General features: G+C 41.7%; 2 long non-coding RNA genes across 3 annotated transcripts; both read left to right on the top strand.

Moving 5' to 3' along the window:
• Window positions 1–555: 555 nt before the first annotated feature.
• LOC115155160 (uncharacterized) lies at window positions 556–4,356 on the top strand. The gene is made up of 3 exons (XR_003868023.1): window positions 556–712; window positions 807–880; window positions 3,208–4,356. It is a non-coding gene; the product is annotated as an uncharacterized LOC115155160 (long non-coding RNA).
• Window positions 4,357–5,552: 1,196 nt separating this feature from the next.
• Window positions 5,553–16,424, top strand: LOC115155144 (uncharacterized). 2 transcript variants are annotated; one of them, XR_003868022.1, is made up of 2 exons: window positions 5,553–5,591; window positions 16,053–16,424. It is a non-coding gene; the product is annotated as an uncharacterized LOC115155144 (long non-coding RNA). The 2 variants fall into 2 exon arrangements; XR_003868021.1 differs by lacking the exon at window positions 5,553–5,591 and adding an exon at window positions 8,664–8,723.
• Window positions 16,425–22,264: the final 5,840 nt, after the last annotated feature.

Here is a 22,264-nt window from a genome sequence, read left to right as displayed (position 1 = left end):
GGATGGATATTGGCGGCACCAGGTACACGCTGTCGTACACGTCGATCCAGAGCATCCCAAACATGCTCAATGGGTGACATGTCGGGTGAGTATGCAGGCCATGGAAGAACTGAGACATTTTCATCTTCAGTGGGCCACAGGATCTTACAGTTTCTCTGTTCATTCAATTTGCCATCGATAAAATGCAATTGTGTTCATTGTCTGTAGCTTATGCCTGCCCATACAATAACCCACTGCCACCATGGAGCACTCTGTTCACAACGTTGACATCAACAAAGCGCTTGCCCACATGACGCCATACATGCTGTCTGCCATCTGCCCGGTACAGTTGAAACCGGGATTAATCCATGAAGAGCACTCTTCTTCAGCGTGCTAGTGGCCATTGAAGGTGAGCATTTGCTTACTGAAGTTGGTTACGTTGCTGAACTGTAGTCAGGTCAAGACCCTGGTGAGGACGACGAGCACGCAGATGAGCTTCTGACAGTTTCTGACGGTTTCTGACAGTTTGTGCAGAAATTCTTCAGTTGTGCTAATGTTGGTGCTCTAGAGTGGCGCAGCAGTCTAAGGCACTGCCTCTCAGCACTAGCGATGTCACTACAAACCTTGTCTTGTTTATAAGGATCTCTTACTTTTCCTCGTTTTAACAGATACAAGCAAGAAAGGAGGCAAGAAGAAGGGTGGTTCCATGCAGACTGTGTCCTCGCAGTTCAGGGTGATCTATTGAAATGTGTATATTCAGTCCTTCAAAAGATGGATTGATTATCATAGATGATTTAATATAAAATTGGTTTGTCATCCTCTTACAGGAGAACTTGGGCAAGCTGATGACTAACTTGGAGAGCACTCATCCTCACTTTGTGCGCTGCCTGAAAGACTCCAGGTACAATAAATATTGAGTTAAATATTATACACTACGGGTCAAAAGTTTTAGAACACACACTCATTCAAAGGTTTTTATTAATTTTTTAAAACTATTTTCTACATTGTAGAATAATAGTGAAGACATCAAAACTATGAAATAACACATTTGGAATCATGTAGAAACCAAAAAAGTGTTAACAACTTATTCAGGATCAGTGTCCCGTCCGTGGGACGGTTGAGCTAACGTAGGCTAATGTGATTAGCATGAGGTTGTAAGAAACCCCAAAAAAATCCCAGGACAAACATATCTGATATGGGCAGAAAGCTTAAATTCTTCTTAATCTAACTGCACTGTCCATTTTACAGTAGCTATTAGAGTGAAAGTATACCATGCTATTGTTTGAGGAGAGTGCACAATTATGAACTTGAAAATGTATGAATAAAACAATTAGGCACATTTGGGCAGTCTTGATACAAAATTTTGAATAGATATGCAAGATTTCACTGGATCAGTCTAAAACTTTGCACACACGGTGCTTCCATCTAGTGGCCAAAATCTAAATTGCGTCTGGGCTAGAATAATTCATTCTGCCCTTTCTCTTGCATCTTTTACCAGATCTAATGTGTTATATTCTCCTACATTCCTTTCACATTTCCACAAACTTCAAAGTGTTTCCTTTCAAATGGTACAACCTACAGGCAGTTAGACTTAGGTATGTCATTTTAGGCGAAAATTGAAAAAAAAGGGACGGATCCTTAACAAATTAAAACATATTTTATATTTGAGATTCTTCAAATAGCCACCCTTTTCCTTGATGACAGCTTTGCACACTCTTGGCATTCTCTCAACCAGCTTCACCTGGAATGCTTTTCCAACAGTCTTGAAGGAGTTCCCACATATGCTGAGCACTTGTTGGCTGCTTTTCCTTCACTCTGCGGTCCGACTCATCCCAAACCATCTCCATTTGGTTGAGGTCAGGTGATTGTGGAGAACAGGTCATCTGATGCAGCACTCCATCACTCTCCTAATTGGTAAAATAGCCCTTACACAGCCTGGAGGTGTGTTGGGTCACTGTCCTGTTGAAAAACAAATGATAGTCCCACTAAGCCCAAACCAGATGGGATGGCGTATTGCTGCAGAATTCTGTCGTAGCCATGCTGGTTAAGTGTGCCTTGAATTCTAAATAAATCACACACAGTGTCACCAGCAATGCACCCCCACACCATAACACCTCCTCCATGCTTTACGGTGGGAAATATACATGTGGAGATCATCCATTCACCCACACTGCGTCTCACAAAGACACGGCGGTTGGAACCATAAATCTCCAATTTGGACTCCAGACCAAAGGACAAATTTCCACCGGTCTAATGTCCATTGCTCATGTTTCTTGGCCCAAGCAAGTCTCTTCTTATTGGTGTCCTTTAGTAGTGGTTTCCTTGCAGAAATTCAACCATAAAGTCCTGATTCACACAGTCTCCTCTGAACAATTGATGTTGAGATGTGTCTGTTACTTGAACTCTGTGAAGCATTTATTTGACCTGCAATTTCTGAGGCTGGTAACTCATATGAATGTATCCTTGATGGGTTTTGCAACTGCACTTGAAGAAACTTTCAAAGTTCTTGAAATGTTACAGATTGACTGCCCTTCATGACTTATAATAATGATGAACTGTCATTTCTCTTTGCTTATTTGAGCTTTTCTTGACATAATATGGACTTGGTATTTTACCAAATAGGGCTATCTTCTGTATACCCCTCCACCTTGTCACAACCCAACTGATTGGCTCAAACGCTTTTCGAAGGAAAGGAATTCCATAAATGAACTTTTATAAAGGTACACCTGTTAATTGAAATGCATTCCAGATGACTACCTCATGAAGCTCCCAAGTGGCACAGTGGTCTAACACACTGCAGTCCCTGGTTCGAATCCAGGCTGCACCACATCTGGCTGTGATTGGGAGTCCCATAGGGCGGTGCACAATTGGCCCAGTGTCGTTGGGGTAGGCTGTCATAGTAAATAAGAATTTGTTCTTAACTGCCTTGCCCAGTTAAAAAAGATGCTGATTGAGAAAATGCCAAGAGTGTTCAAGGCAAATGTTGGCTATTTGAAGAATATAAAATATATTTTGATTTGTTTAACACTTTTTTGGTTACTACATGTGTTATTTCATAGTTTTGACATCGTCACTATTATTTTACAATGTAGAAAATAGTAAAAATAAAAACCCTTAAACGAGGTTTTGACCGGTAGTGTATGTATTCAGTAAAGTATCAGTGACCTTAACGAGCCAAATCTTGAACCTGTTTTTGAGTATTAAAAGAGACTTGGTTTGTTTTTCCAGGTCTGCTGGGGAACTTCCTGGTTATTCACCAGCTCAGGTGTAACAGAGGGTATGAGGATCTGAAGGAAGTATCTCTCCCTCTCTCTAAAACTAAGCAGGGTCAGTCCTGGTTGGGCCCTGGATGGGAGATCAGATACTGCTGGAAGTGGTGCCGGAGGGCCAGTAGGTGGCACTCTTTCCTCTGGTCAAAGGCGATCCCAATGTGCCAGGGCAGTTAAACAGATGTCCTTAAAAATCCCATAGTGTATAATGTAAGGGTGTTATTAACCCTGGTCTCCTGGCTAAATGTCTGATCTGGCACTCAGAGCTGATTAGGTGGCCATGACAGTATATCTGATCTCCTGTAACTGATCCCCAGGTTGTTGATGAGAATGTGTTCTCAGTCAATCATCCTGTTATACTTTCTTCTTCATTAAGCTAATATAAAAAAGGTAGAGAAACATTCTGCTGTTTTTTCTTCAAAGTCATACATCACATTTATTAACCTGTGCATATTTTAAATTACCAATAATGAGGAGAGACAAGGTAACTCACCAATCAGGATATTAACTTTATTGGTGTGGTATTGTGACCAGCTTCCGATAAGGGAGCTGGTCACAATACCACACAAAAATGGATAGAGAGCGCCCACTGAGTGAGCCTCTGGGTTATATACCGTCTCAGGATAGGTGCAACCTCAGAGATGATGTGGTTCCAAACACCATCCCCACACAGCCAGCACTTAGCCTCCAGTACAAAGAACTTGTTTGTTCAGTACTAAGAACACCTTTCGTTACTTAGTGTCCACATGCTAAAAGGAGGGGGTGACTGATGCTGTGGAGACAACTGATTGGTTCCCCGTTACTCATGCCATCCCTTCACATGGTTTGCAATAGGTAAAGACACATATTCACATATGGAAACAATGTTCCCTTCTGACCTCCTTTGCCCTCTTCTCTTTCTGATATTATGCATAGCAACAGGGACATGTGGTGGACAAGCCTGACTTCTCCCCTCTCTGGACCCAAGGTGACTGAGGCTCATATGAGGGAGGAAGTGCAGCTGCCAACACCAGAGTGTCACGGCCGTCGTAGTGAGTAGACCAAAATGCAGCGGGTACGTGAATGCTCATATTTACTTTATTGAGAACTCGACACAAAACGAAAAAAACAAACGACAGCTAAACAGTTCTGCAGGCTAACCATAGCAGTGCAAAAACAACTTCCCACAAAAGACAGGTGGAAAAAGGGCTACCTAAGTATGGCTCCCAATCAGCAACAACAATGTACAGCTGGTCCTGATTGAGAGCCATACCAGGCCAACACAAAGAAATACACAACATAGAAAGAACATAGAAATACAAAACATAGAACAATACCCAAAAACCCTGACAACACAAAACAAACACACCCCTGCCACGCCCTGACCAAACTACAATAACAAATAACCCCTTATACTGGTCAGGACGTGACAGAGTCTGAAAGGAGACATTCTAATGACAAGAGTTCAACCATATAAGCATATTATCTAATTATCTATGTTCATTAGCTAATTCTGATTCTCCTACCACGTGTTACAGTGGTATGGCTGCAGTTCTGTATCAGTTTACATTAAATCCTCTGCAACTGTACAAAACCTTACAACTAACTTATGAACACACTATCCCATGGTCTGTGGTGTTGTTCCCCTCTGTTGATCCAAGCCTTTCTATCTGTTAACATCTGACTGTGGTTCCATTGACCATATTTACCTGTGGCTCAGGTGTTTTTCAAAGCCGGTCTGCTGGGGGTCCTGGAGGAGATGAGAGATGAGAAGCTGGCCTCTCTGGTCGGCATGGTCCAGGCTCTCAGCCGTGGATTCCTCATGAGGAGAGAGTTCACCAAGATGATGGAGAGGAGGTGAGGAATAGTAGACATCTTGGCAAAGCTTCCTATGAACCACCTGTATGTAAGGAATTATGATTCCATACTGTATATGCTGCGAGTTGTTCAGAATGAGAAAGTATGTCTTATAATGTTCTATTAAAGCTGCAGTTTAGGATTTGGAAAGCTGTTCAATTGTCATTTAAATGTGTTGTATTTACCCATTGATCCTTGAAGAATATAAAATGCCTCATGAGCTTAGCATGACCTATCAGTCCTTGCATATAGAGCACTGTCAATGAATTTAACAGGGGTTACCTTTCCCTTGTCCCCTTCCTCAGCTGTATACATGAAGTGGCGGGGCTCTGTTTTGTTGTTCTTCCTCTCTCCGAATGTAGCTTTTGTGAGAATGCTATTCATGGACTACAGCTCAGCGTTCAACACGGTAGTGCCATCAAAGCTCATCACTAAGCTAAGGACCCTGGGACTAAACACTGCAACTGGATCCTGGACTTCATGACGGGCCACCCCCAGGTGGTAAGGGTAGGTAACAACACATCCGCCATGCTGATCCTCAACACGGGGGGCCCTCAGTGGTGCGTGCTCAGCCCCCTCGGGTACTCCCTGTTGACTCATGACTGCACGGCCAGGCACAACTCCAACACCATCATTAAGTTTGCTGATGACACAACAGTGGTAGGCCTGATCACTGACAATGACGAGACAGCCTATAGGAAGGAGGTCAGAGACCTGGCAGTTTGGTTCCAGGACAACAACCTCTCCCTCAATGTGATCAAAACAAAGGAGATGATTGTGAACTACAGGAAAAGGAGGACCGAGCACGCCGCCATTCTCATCGACAGGGCTGCAGTGGAGCAGGTTGAGAGCTTCAAGTTCCTTGGCATCCACTTCACCAACAAACTAACATGGTCCAAACACACCAAGACAATCGTGAAGAGGGCACGACAAAACCTATTCCCCCTCAGGAGACTGAAAAGATTTGGCATGGGTCCTCAGATCCTCAAAAGGTTTTACAGCTGCACGATCGAGAGCATCCTGACGGGTTGCATCACTGCCTGGTATAGCAACTGCTCGGTCTCTGACCGCAAGGCACTACATAGGGTATTGCGAACGGCCCAGTACATCACTGGGGCCAAGCTTCCTGCCATCCAGTACCTCCATATCAGGCGGTGTCAGAGGAAGGCCCTAAAAATTGTCAAAGACTCCAGCCACCCCAGTCATAGACTGTTCTCTCTACTACCACATGGCAAGCGGTATCGGAGCACCAAGTCTAGGACCAAAAGGCTTCTCAACAGCTTTTACCCCCAATCCATAAGACTCCTGAACAGCTTATCAAATGGCTACCCAGACTATGCCAAAACTGCACTGTTGGTTAAGGGCTTGTAAGTAAGCATCTCACCAGAAGGTCTACAACTGTATATGGCGCCCATGACAAATAAACTTTGATTTGATTTAGAACCAGGGGTTACTTCAGATGCGGTTGTAATAAACAGAGCTGTTTCTGTTCTCTTCCGACAAATGTGGCTCCATCTTTTGAGCGGTACCAAATATTATGACCACATCACTGAAAGATAAGACTAAGGAACACGTATGTGTCTTCTGATTCCCTCTGCTCTGGATAAGAGCGTCTGCTAAAAATGACTTAAATGTAAAAATACAAGCCACACAGGACTCATTAGAACAGAGTGGACAAGACCAGGCACTAAATCAGACTGGGGGGGGGGGGGACATTAAGGATTATGTTATTTTCTACACAGAAGATCATACAACATTATTGCCTGATGATATTCTGAACTTCCCAATACCTTTTGTAAAAGCTAAAATAACACCCTTGCAGGATTATCAATTCAATTCAACCCTGCTTCCCAAAGGCAGTTCAGTTTTTCTTCCTTGTTAACCCCTACAGATCTGATAGATGCCACTCTCCATTACCACCGAGTTATTCTAGAGCTAGGGACTGTTCCTCAAACTCAACAGGGCCTTACAGTAAAGTGGGCTATCCCCAGGGCCTTACAGTAAAGTGGGCTATCCCCAGAGTCTAGTGCCTATGCTTCCTCGCCCTTTCACTTATAAACCCGACGCCTTCTCAGGATCGTCCAGGCCAGGGCTTCAACCTTAGCCCACTATGAGAGGCTCCTTTCTGGGTTGGCCTAGCCCAGAATCTCCCCTCCTATGACTCCTACCAATGCACTCAGTACATATAGTTCGGGTCTCGGGTTCCTTTATACCAGCAACTCGGGTTCCCGATAGACTAATCAAATACATTTTTATTGGTCACATACACGTGATTAGCAGATGTTATTGCAGGTGTAGCATAATGCTTGTGCTTCTAGCTCCAACAGTGCAATAATATATAACAAATTACACAACATATACCCATTGGGGGGGTGCACCCTCTGCTGTTTCCTGAAGTCCACGATCATCTCCTTTGTTTTGTTGATGTTGAGTGAGAGGTTATTTTCCAGGTACCACACTCCTCACAGAAGCTGTCTCGTCATCGTTGGTAATCAAGCCTACTACTGTTGTGTCGTCAGACTGGGATAGGGAGAGATTGTATATGCCCGTAAACACACCAGCCAGCTGGTCTGCGCATGCTCTGAGGATGCTGCTAGGGATGCCGTCTGGGCCGGCAGCCTTGCGAGGATTAACACGTTTAAATGATTTACTCACGTCGGCCACGGAGAAGGAGAGCCCACAGTCCTTGGTAGTGGGCCGTGTCGGTGGCACTGTGTTATCCTCAAATCGTGCCAGTCCGGAAGCAATACGGTCTCGGCGACATGGCTTTGAATTGCGACTCCACTTTATCTCTACATTAACATTTAGCTTGTTTGATTGCCTTGCGGAGTGAATAACTACACTGTTTATATTCTGCCATATTACCAGTTTGAGTTTCTGCCTATAGGACGGGAGGAGCAAGATGGAGTCGTGGTCAGATTTGCCGAAAGGAGGTCGAGCCTTGTAAGCATCCCAGGAGTTTGACTAGCAATGGTCGAGAGTCTTAGTAGCGCGAGTAGTACAGTCAATATGTTGATAGAACTTTGGCATCCTAGTCCTCAGATTTGCTTTGTTAAAATCCCCAGCTACAAAAAAAATGCAGCTTCAGGATATGTGTTTTCCAGTTTGCATAAAGTCCAGTGACATTTTTTGAGGGCCGTTGAGGTTTCGACTTGAGTTGGGATGTAAACGGCCATGGCAATGATTAATTAATCAGATGCTAAATTAAAAAATATATATATATCTTAAATGAATCAAGTCAGTCTCAGAAACCTAGAGTAAAACGACATGCACTTGTATGACTCTTTGATGACACAGGGTTACAGAACAATAAAGCAAGTTCATTCAAAATTCCAGAAACAGGCATAAAAAAAATGCCAGTTCAATCAATCAATATCACCATTCAATGATAAGCAAAAATCAACAGTGGATTAAATTCATAGACACCTCCAGCGCCCCTAACTAAACCCTCATTGGGGTGTGCCAATAAAATATTTTTTGTCTATTACAATTTTATGAGAAACACAGTATTTAATAAGAAAAAAAGGTTCTTACCTTCTACAACTTATAAACAGCTTTTTGTCTCCCCCCTCAGGATGATCCGTCCCTCAGTTGGTGTCTAAAAAAATGAACAACTACTTCAACACTTCTATCAATGAGGTAACTGTAACGGAGATGCTGGGAGTCGAGAAGCAGGTGGTGCGTTTAATAACACAATGACCGATACAAGCCAAGAGGTGCATCTGGACATGAAACACATCGTAAATACTGCCTGGGTAATGAACCAAAGGGAGTGACAGATATAGGGGAGGCAATCAGTGAAGTGATGGAGTCCAGTTGAGTCTCATAATGAGGTGCAGGTACGTGTAACGATGGTGCCAGGTGTGCGTAATAATGGTAGTCAGAGCCAGTGATTAGTAAACCGGAAACGTCGAATGCTGGAGAGGGGGAGCTGGAGTAGACATGATAGTAACCTCAAGGATTCCTCCTAGAATTTTACTTTAATATTTTAATAATAAATGTAAAAAAATTATATATAAGTATAATAAAAATCTAAACATATCTTAAGCTAAAAAGCTACAGCAAAAATCATCTTCCTGCAGCAGGTTCTTCTAACAAGCTCAAAGAGAGTCGTACCTCTCCCAAAAATCCTGCCTCTTTTATACCCTACTCCTCATCTTCTGCTAACTCATCGTGGCTACTCCTGCCCCGATGGCGCATTCAGTGGGCGCACTCAAAGGGTGCTTTATCAGTACCCACTAGCCCCCACCTTTTTTCCTCACCCAAGCAAGACGTGCAATGTGCAGGGGTACCAGGTAATAACGTAGCTATATACAAGAGGTACCAGTACCGAGTCAATGTGCAGGGGTACAAGGTAATAACATGACTATATACACAAGGTGTTACCAGTACAGAGTCAATGTGCAGGGGTACAAGGTAATAACATGGCAATATACTGTACCAGGGTTATCAGTACAGAGTCAATGGGCAGGGGTATGGGGTAATATAATAGCTATATACAAGACGTACCAGTACTGAGTCAATGCGCAAGGATATGAGGTAATTGAGGTATATATGCACATATAATAAAGTGGTATAAAGTTAGATAATAAACAGTGCAGCAGCGTACAGTACCATTCAAACGTTTGGACACATCTACTCATTCAAAGGCTTTTCTTTATTTTTACTATTTTCTACATTGTAGAATAATAGTGAAGACATCACAACTATGAAATAACACATATGGAATCATGTAATAACCAAAAAAAGAGTTAAAAATCAAAGTAGCCACCCTTTGCCTTGATGGCAGCTTTAAACACTCTTGGTATTCTCTCAACGAGCTTCATGAGTTATTCACCTGGAAGCATTTCAATTAACAGGTGTGCCTTGTTAATTTGTGGAATTTCTTTCCTTCTTAATGTGTTTGAGCTAATCAGTTGTGTTGTGACAAGGTAGCTAGACCTACAGAAGATATTTGGTAAAATACCAAGTCTATATTATGGCAAGAACAGCTCAAATAAGCAAAGAGAAACAACACTCCATCATTACTTCAAGACATGAATGTCAGTCAATCCGGAATATTTCAAGAACTTTAAATGTTTCTTCAAGTGCAGTCACAAAAACCATCAAGCGCAATGATGAAACTGTCTCTCATGAGGACCACCACAGGAAAGTAAGACCCAGAGTTACCTCTGCTGTAGACGATAAATTCATCAGAGTTACCAGCCCAAATAAATGTTTCAGAGTTCAAGTAACAGATACATCTCAACATCAACTGTTCAGAGGAGACTGCATGAATCAGGCCTTCATGGTCAAATTGCTGCAAAGAAACCACTACTAAAGGACACCAATAATAAGAAGAGACTTGCTTGGGCCAAGAAACATGCACAATGGACATTAGACAGGTGGAGATTTTGACTGGTACTGTATATATATATATATATATATATATATAAAGAGTATATATATATATATATATATATATGCTTTTTGTTGTTGTATTGTATCATCTTTTCAACAAAAAAATGCAATTATATTTTGTTTTACAAAGTTGACAAACTCAGAAGTTGAGAAACTCATGTATTTTTCTATGACTCTTGTCCCCTTGAAACGAGCCCAAACAAAGCAAAACAATCTCCAAAACGGCAAAAAGTACAGTCAAAATAAATTGTGAGCCAGGGCAACACACTGGCTAAACACAAAAGCAGAACCAGAAGTGGCATGAGAACACCATATCCTCGTTAGAGCAACATCCATGTCAAAGTCACCCACACAAACTTCATCAAACTCTTCCTCTGGATTTATCTCAGCAAAAAGAGGGGAGAGGGTGTCAGGAACGTCGTAAAAAGTGGACCAAGCTGCAGCGGGTATCGTGCTCATCTTCTTTATTTTATTTGGATAAACGTGAACACTTAACAAAAATAACAAACAACGACGAAACAGTTCTATAAGGCTTACCAGCTATACAGAAAATAACTACCCACAAACACAGTGACAAAACCCCCCAACTTAAAATTGGCCTCCAATTAGAGGCAACGAAGAACAGCTGCTTCCAATTGAAGGCCAAACCAAACCTGAACATAGAAATAGACTAAATAGACATTCAAACATAGAAATAGACAACATAAAACATTACCCAAAAACCCAAGACACATAAATCAAACACACCCCTGCCACGTCCTGACCATACTATAATAACAAAATGACCCCTTACTGGTCAGGACGTGACAGAGGGAAACATCTTTACGCTGTTCAGCAATCAGCTGCTTCCTAGACACCGAAGTTTCAATTGAAGGGACCCTCCCTTCAGAGGACCTAAAAACTCATTGTTTTAGTGGGATGGGCATCGGGTGTATACTGGTTGTTTTAGTGGGAGGGGCATCGGGTGTATACGGGTTGTTTTAGTGGGAGGGGCATCGGGTGTATACGGGTTGTTTTAGTGGGAGGGGCATCGGGTGTATACTGGTTGTTTTAGTGGGAGGGGCATCGGGTGTATACTGGTTGTTTTAGTGGGAGGGGCATCGGGTGTATACTGGTTCTTTAGTGGGAGGGGCATCGGGTGTATACTGGTTCTTTAGTGGGAGGGGCATCGGGTGTATACTGGGTGTTTTAGTGGGAGGGGCATCGGGTCTATACTGGTTGTTTTAGTGGGAGGGGCATCGGGTGTATACTGGTTCTTTTAGTGGGAGGGGCATCGGGTGTATACTGGTTCTTTTAGTGGGAGGGGCATCGGGTGTATACTGGTTCTTTTAGTGGGAGGGGCATCGGGTGTCCGTGGGTGGCTTTTTTTAATAATACATTTTTTTATGGTTCGAAGAAGTTTGGTCCAAATCGGGTGTTGGGTACTGGTCCAAATCGGGTGTTGGGTACTGGTCCACATCGGGTGTTGGGTACTATATGTATCTAATATGTGAATCCTATAAATGAAAAAGGACAATTTGGGTGCAATCAATTAGTTTAATTTCTCAAAGATCAAATTACATTTCAACAAAATACTGTTGTAGAAATGCTAATCTTATCTGTTTCTAACTACAGAAACGATTTTAGAACGACCTGACATGGTGGGTGTCATGGCTGAAGTGACATAGAACGACTCTGCTTTGATCTATCATATATTTTCTGTTTTCAAACCTCAAATAGTTGTTTAAATGTTCTATGCTAAATTCATGTTCAATAGGGTGAAACCTTACAGAACGTTCGACAGAAATGTATTGTGAAGAAAGGATATGACTGTCTGTTAGGACATATTTTGATAATACATTATATATCTTATTTTTGAGGCCTAGTTTTACACTAATACAGTGGCATGACACTCATGGTTTACAGGCCAAATCAGGCATGCAAGTAACATTATACTGGCTTGCAAAGTGATGTGTAATTGCTAATCCAGCCACTCACATCTTGCATTCAGAATGACTGTCAGGGTTAGGAACATTGATAAAGGAGACTACCTAAGCCATTTTAACTGGAACAATCTTTTCAGTAACGGGTGCAATAAATCCAATTAAAATGATTGGATTAGTTCAGAACATTTCATCTCAATGAACACACCCTGTTTGTTTCCGATGCAGTGTCCACCCAGCACATCAGTACAAGAAGCCCCATAGGGGGGAAATGCCGGATGCACTAGTTGAGCAGGAGGCTGGAACTAAGAGTTTATGACGTTCAAGTTATTTTAATGTGCAAGGATCTTGCATGATATATGACCGGTGTTTTTATATTTGAGGGACATGCTTCTCTGAGTTCCAAACTTGATCTGGGCAGAGGTTACTGTCCGCTAATTTGACCTCATTTGGCTGCATTTTGTCACGACTTCCGCCGAAGTCGGCCCCTCTCCTTGTTCGGGTGGCGTTCGGCGGTCGACGTCACCGGCTTACTAGTTACCACCGATCTATGTTTCCCTGTTCGTTTGGTTTTGTCTTAATTATACACACCTGTTTATGATTCCCTGATTATGTTCATTATTTAACCCTCTGGCTTCCCTGTTTGTCTTGTCTGTGATTGTTCATGTTTTGTGGTTGTTGGAGGTGTTTCTCCCAACCATGTTATTTTGCTGTGGGAGAAGTTTATTGAAGTTTTGAGAAAACACGTTTTGTTTGCACTCATCCCCCTGTACTGCTTTTGTTAGAGAAGTATCTGAGTCAGGCGCAGGACACAGGGATGAGTGCAAACAAAACGAGAGGGGCCGAACAAGGAGAGGGACTGACTTCGGCGGAAGTCGTGACACACTTTAGTTGAATTAATCCTTGTCAACAACTTAATATACTTTTTCACACATTTGTTATAATTATTTTGCTTGTAAACACATCTGAACTGTATCCTCACCTCATACTTCTGAAGGAGTTTGCCCTTACCTCATAGTTTTGAAGGAGTTGGCCCTCACCTCATACTTCTGAAGGAGTTGGCCCTCACCTCATACTTCTGAAGGAGTTGGCCCTTACCTCATACTTCTGAAGGAGTTGGCCCTAAACTCATACTTCTGAAGGAGTTGGCCCTTACCTCATACTTCTGAAGGAATTGGTCCTTACCTCATACTTCTGAAGGAGTTGGCCCTTACCTCATACTTCTGAAGGAGTTGGCCCTAAACTCATACTTCTGAAGGAGTTGGCCCTCACCTCATACTTCTGAAGGAGTTGGCCCTCACCTCATGCTTCTGAAGGAGTTGGTCCTCACCTCATACTTCTGAAGGAGTTGGCCCTTACCTCATACTTCTGAAGGAGTTGGCCCTCACCTCATGCTTTGCTTAGTTTGATTTGTCACCCTGGTGAAACAGGGTCATTAAACTGTTTAACAGCTCATTACATTTCAGTTCAATGTGTAGTTATTTATCATATACGGAAGATATTTACATGTTTGTGGGTGGAGAGACATTCACACCATGCAGACTAAGAGTTTATGACAAGTTATTTTAATGTTCAAAGATCTTTCATGATATACGATCTGCATTTTTGTATTTGATGGACATGTTTCTCTAAGCTCCAAACTTATTCTGGGGGGGGGGGGTTGATATTCTGATAACTGCCGGATGTCATTAAGCAGTTGAGTAAACTGTCACTATAAAACTGTCATTGCACATATTTGAAGTATTTTGGCAGGGCCTTGGGAGGATTGGACAGTAACACTTGATTCAATACATTTAAGAGTGCCTTAAATGACTCCGTCTGTGCTCGCCAAATAGTTTTATCACCACAGACAGGAGTTTGTCTGCCACCCAATGCCTTGGCTCACGTCAGGATTTGTTACACGATACCAATAAAGCTAACAGCCAGTTAAAATCTAAAACTAAATGTGAAAATGTTAATTAATGTCACATGCTCTGGCATGGATCCACTAAACAGCTGAGCTCTGCTTGTTTTCCAGGTCACATATCTGACTGCAGATCTATTATAGGGGCCAATGTCAGCAATGCCAGGACATCCTGGTCGACTAATAAGGTCAAAATAATGTGCTGGCCTGCATAAGATCCCTCTGTGGTCCACAGTATAGATTATGAGGTATTTTCAGCATGCAGTGTGAAGTCAGTGGAGGGCTAAATGTAATATTAATGTCATACATTTACAAGGATAAACACTTGCATCAAATGGGCAGCTGGTGTGTTTTTCAGCAAGCTTTGCAAATCTTTTTTTGAGAACCTTGTGGTCAACTAATAAGGTCACAAGAATATGCTGTCCAGTTAGTCCATAACAGAGAACAGCAATAAAACTGTGAATCCCATACCCTCACTTCTGCTGCAGCTGTTGGAACACAAGCTTCTGTGGGAGCAGGGGACTTGTTTTAGGCAATCCTTAGGAACAGTCAAGACATCTATATTAAAGACAGATATGTGGTTACTGAACTAAGGTCTTTATCTAAACCAAAAGAGTTTGAGTTTTTAGCATTGCTGCTGCAGTTATTGAAAGCTGTGAACTTAGATTTGATAGGATCTGGCTGAACTGATACGTGGTTGGGGGGGAAATTAAATGGCCCTTATGAGCGATTTAAACTCCAAACTCTGAGGCCATAAGAGAACTGTGCAATACATTACATTTTACTAAAATTATAAATGTGGTCACAGACTCAATCCCAAAGACATCTCTAAGTCAACACTTATTGATGTTATTCTAACAAACAATCTGCATAAATACTCGCCTGTTGGTATTTTCGCTAATGATTTAAGTGATCATTGTGCAGTTGCTTGTATTAGAGACACCAAAATCCCCAAAGTGCCCTCTCGGTTCATAGTCAAATGAAATTTTACGCAGTTCTGTGTGCAGACATTCCTGCATGAACTTTATGCATGCAACTGGGATAGGATTGCGCTTATTCCAGATATCGAAGAGGCATTCACCTATTTTCATTCTATGTTTTCTGCTCTCTGTAACAAACAAGCCCCTCTTAAAAAGTACCAGGTAAAAGGTAGAGACAATCCCTGGTTTACAGGGGAATTATCTGATTGGATCCATAAACAAAATACACAATGGGCCAAAGCCAGAAAGGGTAATTCCCAGGCTGAATGGCAGTTATTCAGGGCACTGAGAAATAAGTGCACCTTGTTAATATGGAAATGTAAATCTAGCTTCTATTTCGAATCTACCAAGGCAAACCTCAATAACCCGACGAAATGATGGAAAACCATTAAATCCATGAATGCTAACACCAACTCCTCTGGTCTTCCGCTGTAATTGACCTCAAATTCAATGGATGTGACTGACAAGAATAAACTGCTTGACATGTTTAATGAGCATTTTTAATATATATATATATATATATATATATATATATATATATATATATATATTCAAGAGCAGAATGGCAGATTTTTCCACCTTGCCGGCTCGGCATTACCAGCGACCTTTCGGTTACTGGCCCAACTCTCTGAACCGCCAGGTTACATGCCGTCCCCCATAAACAATGTACTGTATATTGAAAGCATAATATAGGAGTTTGTTTTTATTTCTATATTTTGTAACATAACTTGACCCAATGTTTTTTTTTTTTTTTTTTTTAAAGAACCTCAGCGTCAAACGATTGGGAACCTGGCGGATGAGATTCTCCTGGCCATGGTGATGTGGGGTACTCTGAGGGAGACTGAACCTGTTCGTGCAACGATGGGAAACAAGACCTCTAGGACTGTCACTCCAATGATCCTGATAGCTTAACCGGCCGGAGGAGGTATATATCCCCAGCAGGTGCAACTGAGCCGGACAGGTCAAAGAGTAGGAGGAAACAGTCCCTGGCCCTCCAGGTTGGGGTTTGTGCGTGGGGCCAACTCCCCACCACATAAAACATAACTTGTTACATAAATCAAATGTCCATTCTATTCATGCCAATTCAAAACCTATTGATCTACAGGTAACTGCCAAAATAAAGGAAACACATGAGTAAATGAATGGTTTGATGAGCATGAAAACGATGTAAGCCATATGCCATGGCTGTCTCAGTCACCAGATTTCAACCCAATTGAACACTTAAGGGAGATTCTGAAGCGGCACCTGAGACAGCGTTTTCCACCACCATCAACAAAACACCAAATGATGGAATTTCTTGTGGAAGAATGGTATAACGTCCCTCCAATAGAGTTCCAGACACTTGTCGAATCTATGCTAAGGTGCATTGAAGCTGTTCTGGGTCGTGGTGGCCCACCATCCTATTAAGATTTGAAGCTGTTCTGGGTCGTGGTGGCCCCCTACCCTATTAAGATTTGAAGCTGTTCTGGGTCGTGGTGGCCCACTACCCTATTAAGATTCGAAGCTGTTCTGGGTCGTGATGGCCCACCACCCTATTAAGATTTGAAGCTGTTCTGGGTCGTGGAGGCCCCCCACCCTATTAAGATTTGAAGCTGTTCTGGGTCGTAGAGGCCCCCCACCCTATTAAGATTTAAGCTGTTCTGGGTCGTGGTGGCCCACCACCCTATTAAGATTTTAAGCTGTTCTGGGTCATGGTGGCCCACCACCCTATTAAGATTTGAAAGCTGTTGTGGGTCGTGGTGGCCCCCCACCCTATTAAGATTTGAAGCTGTTCTGGGTCGTGGTGGCCCACCACCCTATTAAGATTTGAAGCTGTTCTGGGTTGTGGTGGCCCCCCACCCTATTAAGATTTGAAGCTGTTCTGGGTCGTGGTGGCCCCCCACCCTATTAAGATTTGAAGCTGTTCTGGGTCGTGGTGGCCCTCCACCCTATTAAGATTTGAAGCTGTTCTGGGTCATGGTGGCCCACTACCCTATTAAGATGCTTTACGTTGGTGTTTCCTTTATTTTGATTGTTACCTGTATTCTTGTGCAGTATAGTGAGATCAAACAGATCAAATCAAACTTTCTTTTAATATGTTAATTTTTAAAATGTGTTGTTTATTATTTTGTTAATTTATTTTACAGTATAATAATGTCACGTCCTGACCTTAGAAAGCTGTTATTTTCTATGGTAGAGTAGGTCAGGGCGTGACAGGGGGGTTTTCTAGTTTTGTTTTTCTATGTTGTCAGGTTCTAGTTTTGTATTTCTCTGTTGGGTTTTGTTTGGGATGTTCTCCAATTAGAGGCAGCTGGTCCTCGTTGTCTCTAATTGGAGATCATACTTAAGTAGGGTTTTTTTCCACCTGGGTTTGTGGGAGATTGTTTTTGAGTATGTGTATGTTTACGCTGCGTCACGGTTTGTTGTTTTTGTTATTCTGTTTATTTATATGTATTGCATAGTTTCACAGTGTAAATAAAATGTGGAACGACACACACGCTGCATTTTGGTCCGCTCCTCCTTTCGACAAACGTGACAAATAATTAGTTATAGTAGTGATTATTTAATGTGAACAATATCAGAAGATGCTGTTTTAAGAATAATACATCTAGTGACAATTTCTTTTAAAACATTCAAGATGAGTTTTGGTGTTTTTCTCTCAATGGAATTAGAACAAAAACCTAATGGAATTTTCTCAGATTTTACTTTTTGTCTGAAGCCAAATTCAAGATGGTCAAACCAATGATCATTTCGTTTTTTGATTTTGAATTTTAAGACCCCTTATGGTAAAAAAAAACAAAAAACGATTTGATGAAACATTGAATTTGGCCTTAACAGATTCACGACATGGAACTACAGATAGTACCCCCCAAAAAGTGTCTGTCCTATATCTCAGCGATATACTGTAAGAAAGATCAGGAAATATATAGAGATATTCATAGCTCTGGTTCTGATAAACATATCTCAGTGACTTAAAAAGATCTGGATTTTTGACATTTTGTAGTTTTCAAATTGTCATGATGTGAAGGGTTTCCCTAGTCCGCCACATGTGTTTTAGCAATCTGGTTCCCCACGGCACCGTCAATGAAGTGGCACGCAACCATTGGTAGATGCATGCAACATCTAAGCAGGGAAATGCCACCATAGTCTTGGCCAAGTACATTCTTCAACATATTATTTTCATATATTCACATTTTCTATTATTTTAGGGGCAATGTTTCATAAATGTTTTCCTGGTATGTTTTCTTGGTAACACCTGTTAAAAAGTCCATAACTGAATAAAACTGTGAATCCCACACCCTCACTTCAGCTGCAGCTGTTGGAACACAAGCTTGGAACAGTCAGGATAAGTGGAAGCCCAATCCACCAGATGGCCCGACACCAATGATCAATGTCTAGATGTGAAACAGTTCACATCCAGTCGACTGATTTAAATCATGGGGAAAATGAGAAGTGTTCCAGTCTGCCTGTGAATGAATTGAATAGAAAATGAAAAGGTGTTGAATAGAAGGTTGTCCAGTTTAACTGCTGCTGTGGTAATAGCCTTGACCTCTATGGCAGCTGCTATATCTGGGAGGGCTGATGACCTGATGATAGGAGCCTCTGCTTTATAGTCCTGCAATTTATCCCACGAACAGGGCCATGTGCTGAGGGACTTACGGTATGTCAGACAAGCTGTCATAATAACAGTGACAGGTTTTATTATTGTGTTAATTGACAGGCTGATTCAGGTGTTCTGGCCATCCACTACAAACCTTGGGGCCACATTTAGAAACGTTGCGTACATACAAAATATATCACATAACATTTGCATCAGTTTTCATCCAAAAGTTGGCATTTATAAAATCTGAATTTGACGTGAATGTGGTTATCCTCCCACATACTTTGGACCATGCGTACGCACAGTTTCTAGTGGTTGAAGTATTGCATGGCAAGAAGGCAAAACTAGCCTAGCCTTGTGCAGGAAAATACTGTATGTAGAGACTCTAATTCATAACAAAAAACAGGTAGCTAAATATAATAACACGATCCAATCATTTACCGTTAGTGAGAAGAGCGAGAATCGATTTGTTTTATCTTTGCATTCTAAAATAATTAGAAATAGGCATCATTTTGTTATTATTTATTTCATGTCCATGATCATTGCTAAATAAATTCCTCTCCTTTTCTGACTGTGATGGTTTCATAGGCTACTCGCAAAATAGCCTGTAGGGCTACAAGTTAGGACAGGCTGCCATTTCTTTCATCTCTCATGTAATTGGACCCACTTCGTAGTAGTAGGCTAAATAGATAAACTATGTAAAGTGTTTTGCTTTATGTGATCTGAAGCGCAGTTTAACAGACAGTTTATCTTTTCCATTGACGTTTGTAGGCTATGTCTGAATACTGTAATGTCAAATTTCTCCAATAGACAATATTTAATTTGTAATTATAATACATAATATAGTTAGCTAACGCAGTTTTGTACATTGCGCTGTACGTACAATTTACCTTATTTTAGCGACCAAAAAACGTAATTCTTCCAGGTCAACTGTAATATGAATACCATTGTAAAGCGCAATTTCTCCCCTTTCCAGCAAAATCAATGACAAGACCTTCATGATGCCCGTCTCTGCATGATCGAAGAAGGCAATGAGCTCAGTCATGTCTTTTTAAAAATGATGGGTGGGGAAGTGAAACCTACTGTGTGATAGGGAAAGGGGGAGATAAGCCGTGTGGAGAAACAACTTTTTTCACCCGATCTGTCCAACTTATCCCCTCTAAAATGTAAATAAAACACTATAAAGAGTTTATATAATGTGTCATTACATACCTATTTGAAGGTTTGTGTCGAATTTGAATCAGGTTTTTAGGGCGGCGTAAAAGTTATCTTCAGAAGTAAACAGAGACTTTCGCGGCTTTTGAGAGTCTTGATGGCATGCAGTGATGATGCAAAAAATGAATGCATTCAGTTGTACAGGTGACTAGGTATCCCCCTTACCCTGTCCCTGTCCTTTTCTTGTTTTAATCTGTAAGAGAAGAGCTACACCTGGAGGAGAGAGGCTGTACGACACAGAATGAGTTCCATTATGCGTGCTGTACGTTACGTCATGACACATCACAATTTAACACCAAATGAAATCAAATTTTATTAGTCACACGTGCCAAATACAACAGGTGTAGTAGACCTTACAGTGAAATGCTGAATACAACAGGTGTAGTAGACCTTACAGTGAAATGCTGAATACAACAGGTGTAGTAGACCTTACAGTGAAATGCTGAATACAACAGGTGTAGGTAGACCTTACAGTGAAATGCTGAATACAACAGGTGTAGGTAGACCTTACAGTGAAATGCTGAATACAACAGGTGTAGTAGACCTTACAGTGAAATGCTGAATACAACAGGTGTAGTAGACCTTACAGTGAAATGCTGAATACAACAGGTGTAGTAGACCTTACAGTGAAATGCTGAATACAACAGGTGTAGGTAGACCTTACAGTGAAATGCTGAATACAACAGGTGTAGTAGACCTTACAGTGAAATGCTGAATACAACAGGTGTAGGTAGACCTTACAGTGAAATGCTGAATACAACAGGTGTAGTAGACCTTACAATGAAATGCTGAATACAACAGGTGTAGTAGACCTTACAGTGAAATGCTGAATACAACAGGTGTAGTAGACCTTACAGTGAAATGCTGAATACAACAGGTGTAGGTAGACCTTACAGTGAAATGCTGAATACAACAGGTGTAGGTAGACCTTACAGTGAAATGCTGAATACAACAGGTGTAGTAGACCTTACAGTGAAATGCTGAATACAACAGGTGTAGTAGACCTTACAGTGAAATGCTGAATACAACAGGTGTAGTAGACCTTACAGTGAAATGCTGAATACAACAGGTGTAGTAGACCTTACAGTGAAATGCTGAATACAACAGGTGTAGTAGACCTTACAGTGAAATGCTGAATACAACAGGTGTAGTAGACCTTACAGTGAAATGCTGAATACAACAGGTGTAGTAGACCTTACAGTGAAATGCTGAATACAACAGGTGTAGGTGGACCTTACAGTGAAATGCTGAATACAACAGGTGTAGTAGACCTTACAGTGAAATGCTGAATACAACAGGTGTAGGTAGACCTTACAGTGAAATGCTGAATACAACAGGTGTAGTAGACCTTACAGTGAAATGCTGAATACAACAGGTGTAGTAGACCTTACAGTGAAATGCTGAATACAACAGGTGTAGGTGGACCTTACAGTGAAATGCTGAATACAACAGGTGTAGTAGACCTTACAGTGAAATGCTGAATACAACAGGTGTAGGTAGACCTTACAGTGAAATGCTGAATACAACAGGTAGACCTTACAGTGAAATGCTGATTTACAAGCCCGTAACTAACAATGCAGTTAAAAAAAAATACGGATAAGAATAAGAAATAAAAGTAACAAGCAATTAAAGAGCAGCAGTAAAATAACAATAGCAAGACTGTATACAGGGTACCGGTACAGGATGAATGTGCGGGGGCACCGGTTGGTTGAGGTAATAGGTAGAGTTATTAAAGTGACTATGCATAGATGATAACAACAGAGAGTAGCAGTGGTGTAAAAGAGGGGGGGCAATGCAAATAGTCTGGGTAGCCATTTGATTAAGCGTTCAGGAGTCTTATGGCTTGGGGGTAGAAGCTGTTTAGAAGCCTCTTGGACCTAGACTTGGTGCTCCGGTACCGCTTGCCGTGCGGTAGCAGAGAGAACAGTCTATGACTAGGGTGGCTGGAGTCTTTGACAATTTTTAGGGCCTTTCTCTGACACCACCTGGTATAGAGGTCCTGGATGGCAGGGAACTTGGCCCCAGTGATGTACTGGGCCGTTCACACTACCCTCTGTCGTACCTTGCAGTCGGAGGCCGAGCAGTTGCCATGCCAGGCAGTGATAAAACCGGTCTGGATGCTCTCAATGGTGCAGCTGTAGAATCTTTTGAGGATCTGAGGACCCATGCCAAATCTTTTC

This window comes from Salmo trutta, chromosome 2, assembly GCF_901001165.1.
Source record: "Salmo trutta chromosome 2, fSalTru1.1, whole genome shotgun sequence".
Classification (NCBI taxonomy): domain Eukaryota; kingdom Metazoa; phylum Chordata; class Actinopteri; order Salmoniformes; family Salmonidae; genus Salmo; species Salmo trutta.
The sequence above is the reverse complement of the archived record's forward strand: the minus strand, read 5'-3'. Positions and strand labels throughout refer to the sequence as shown.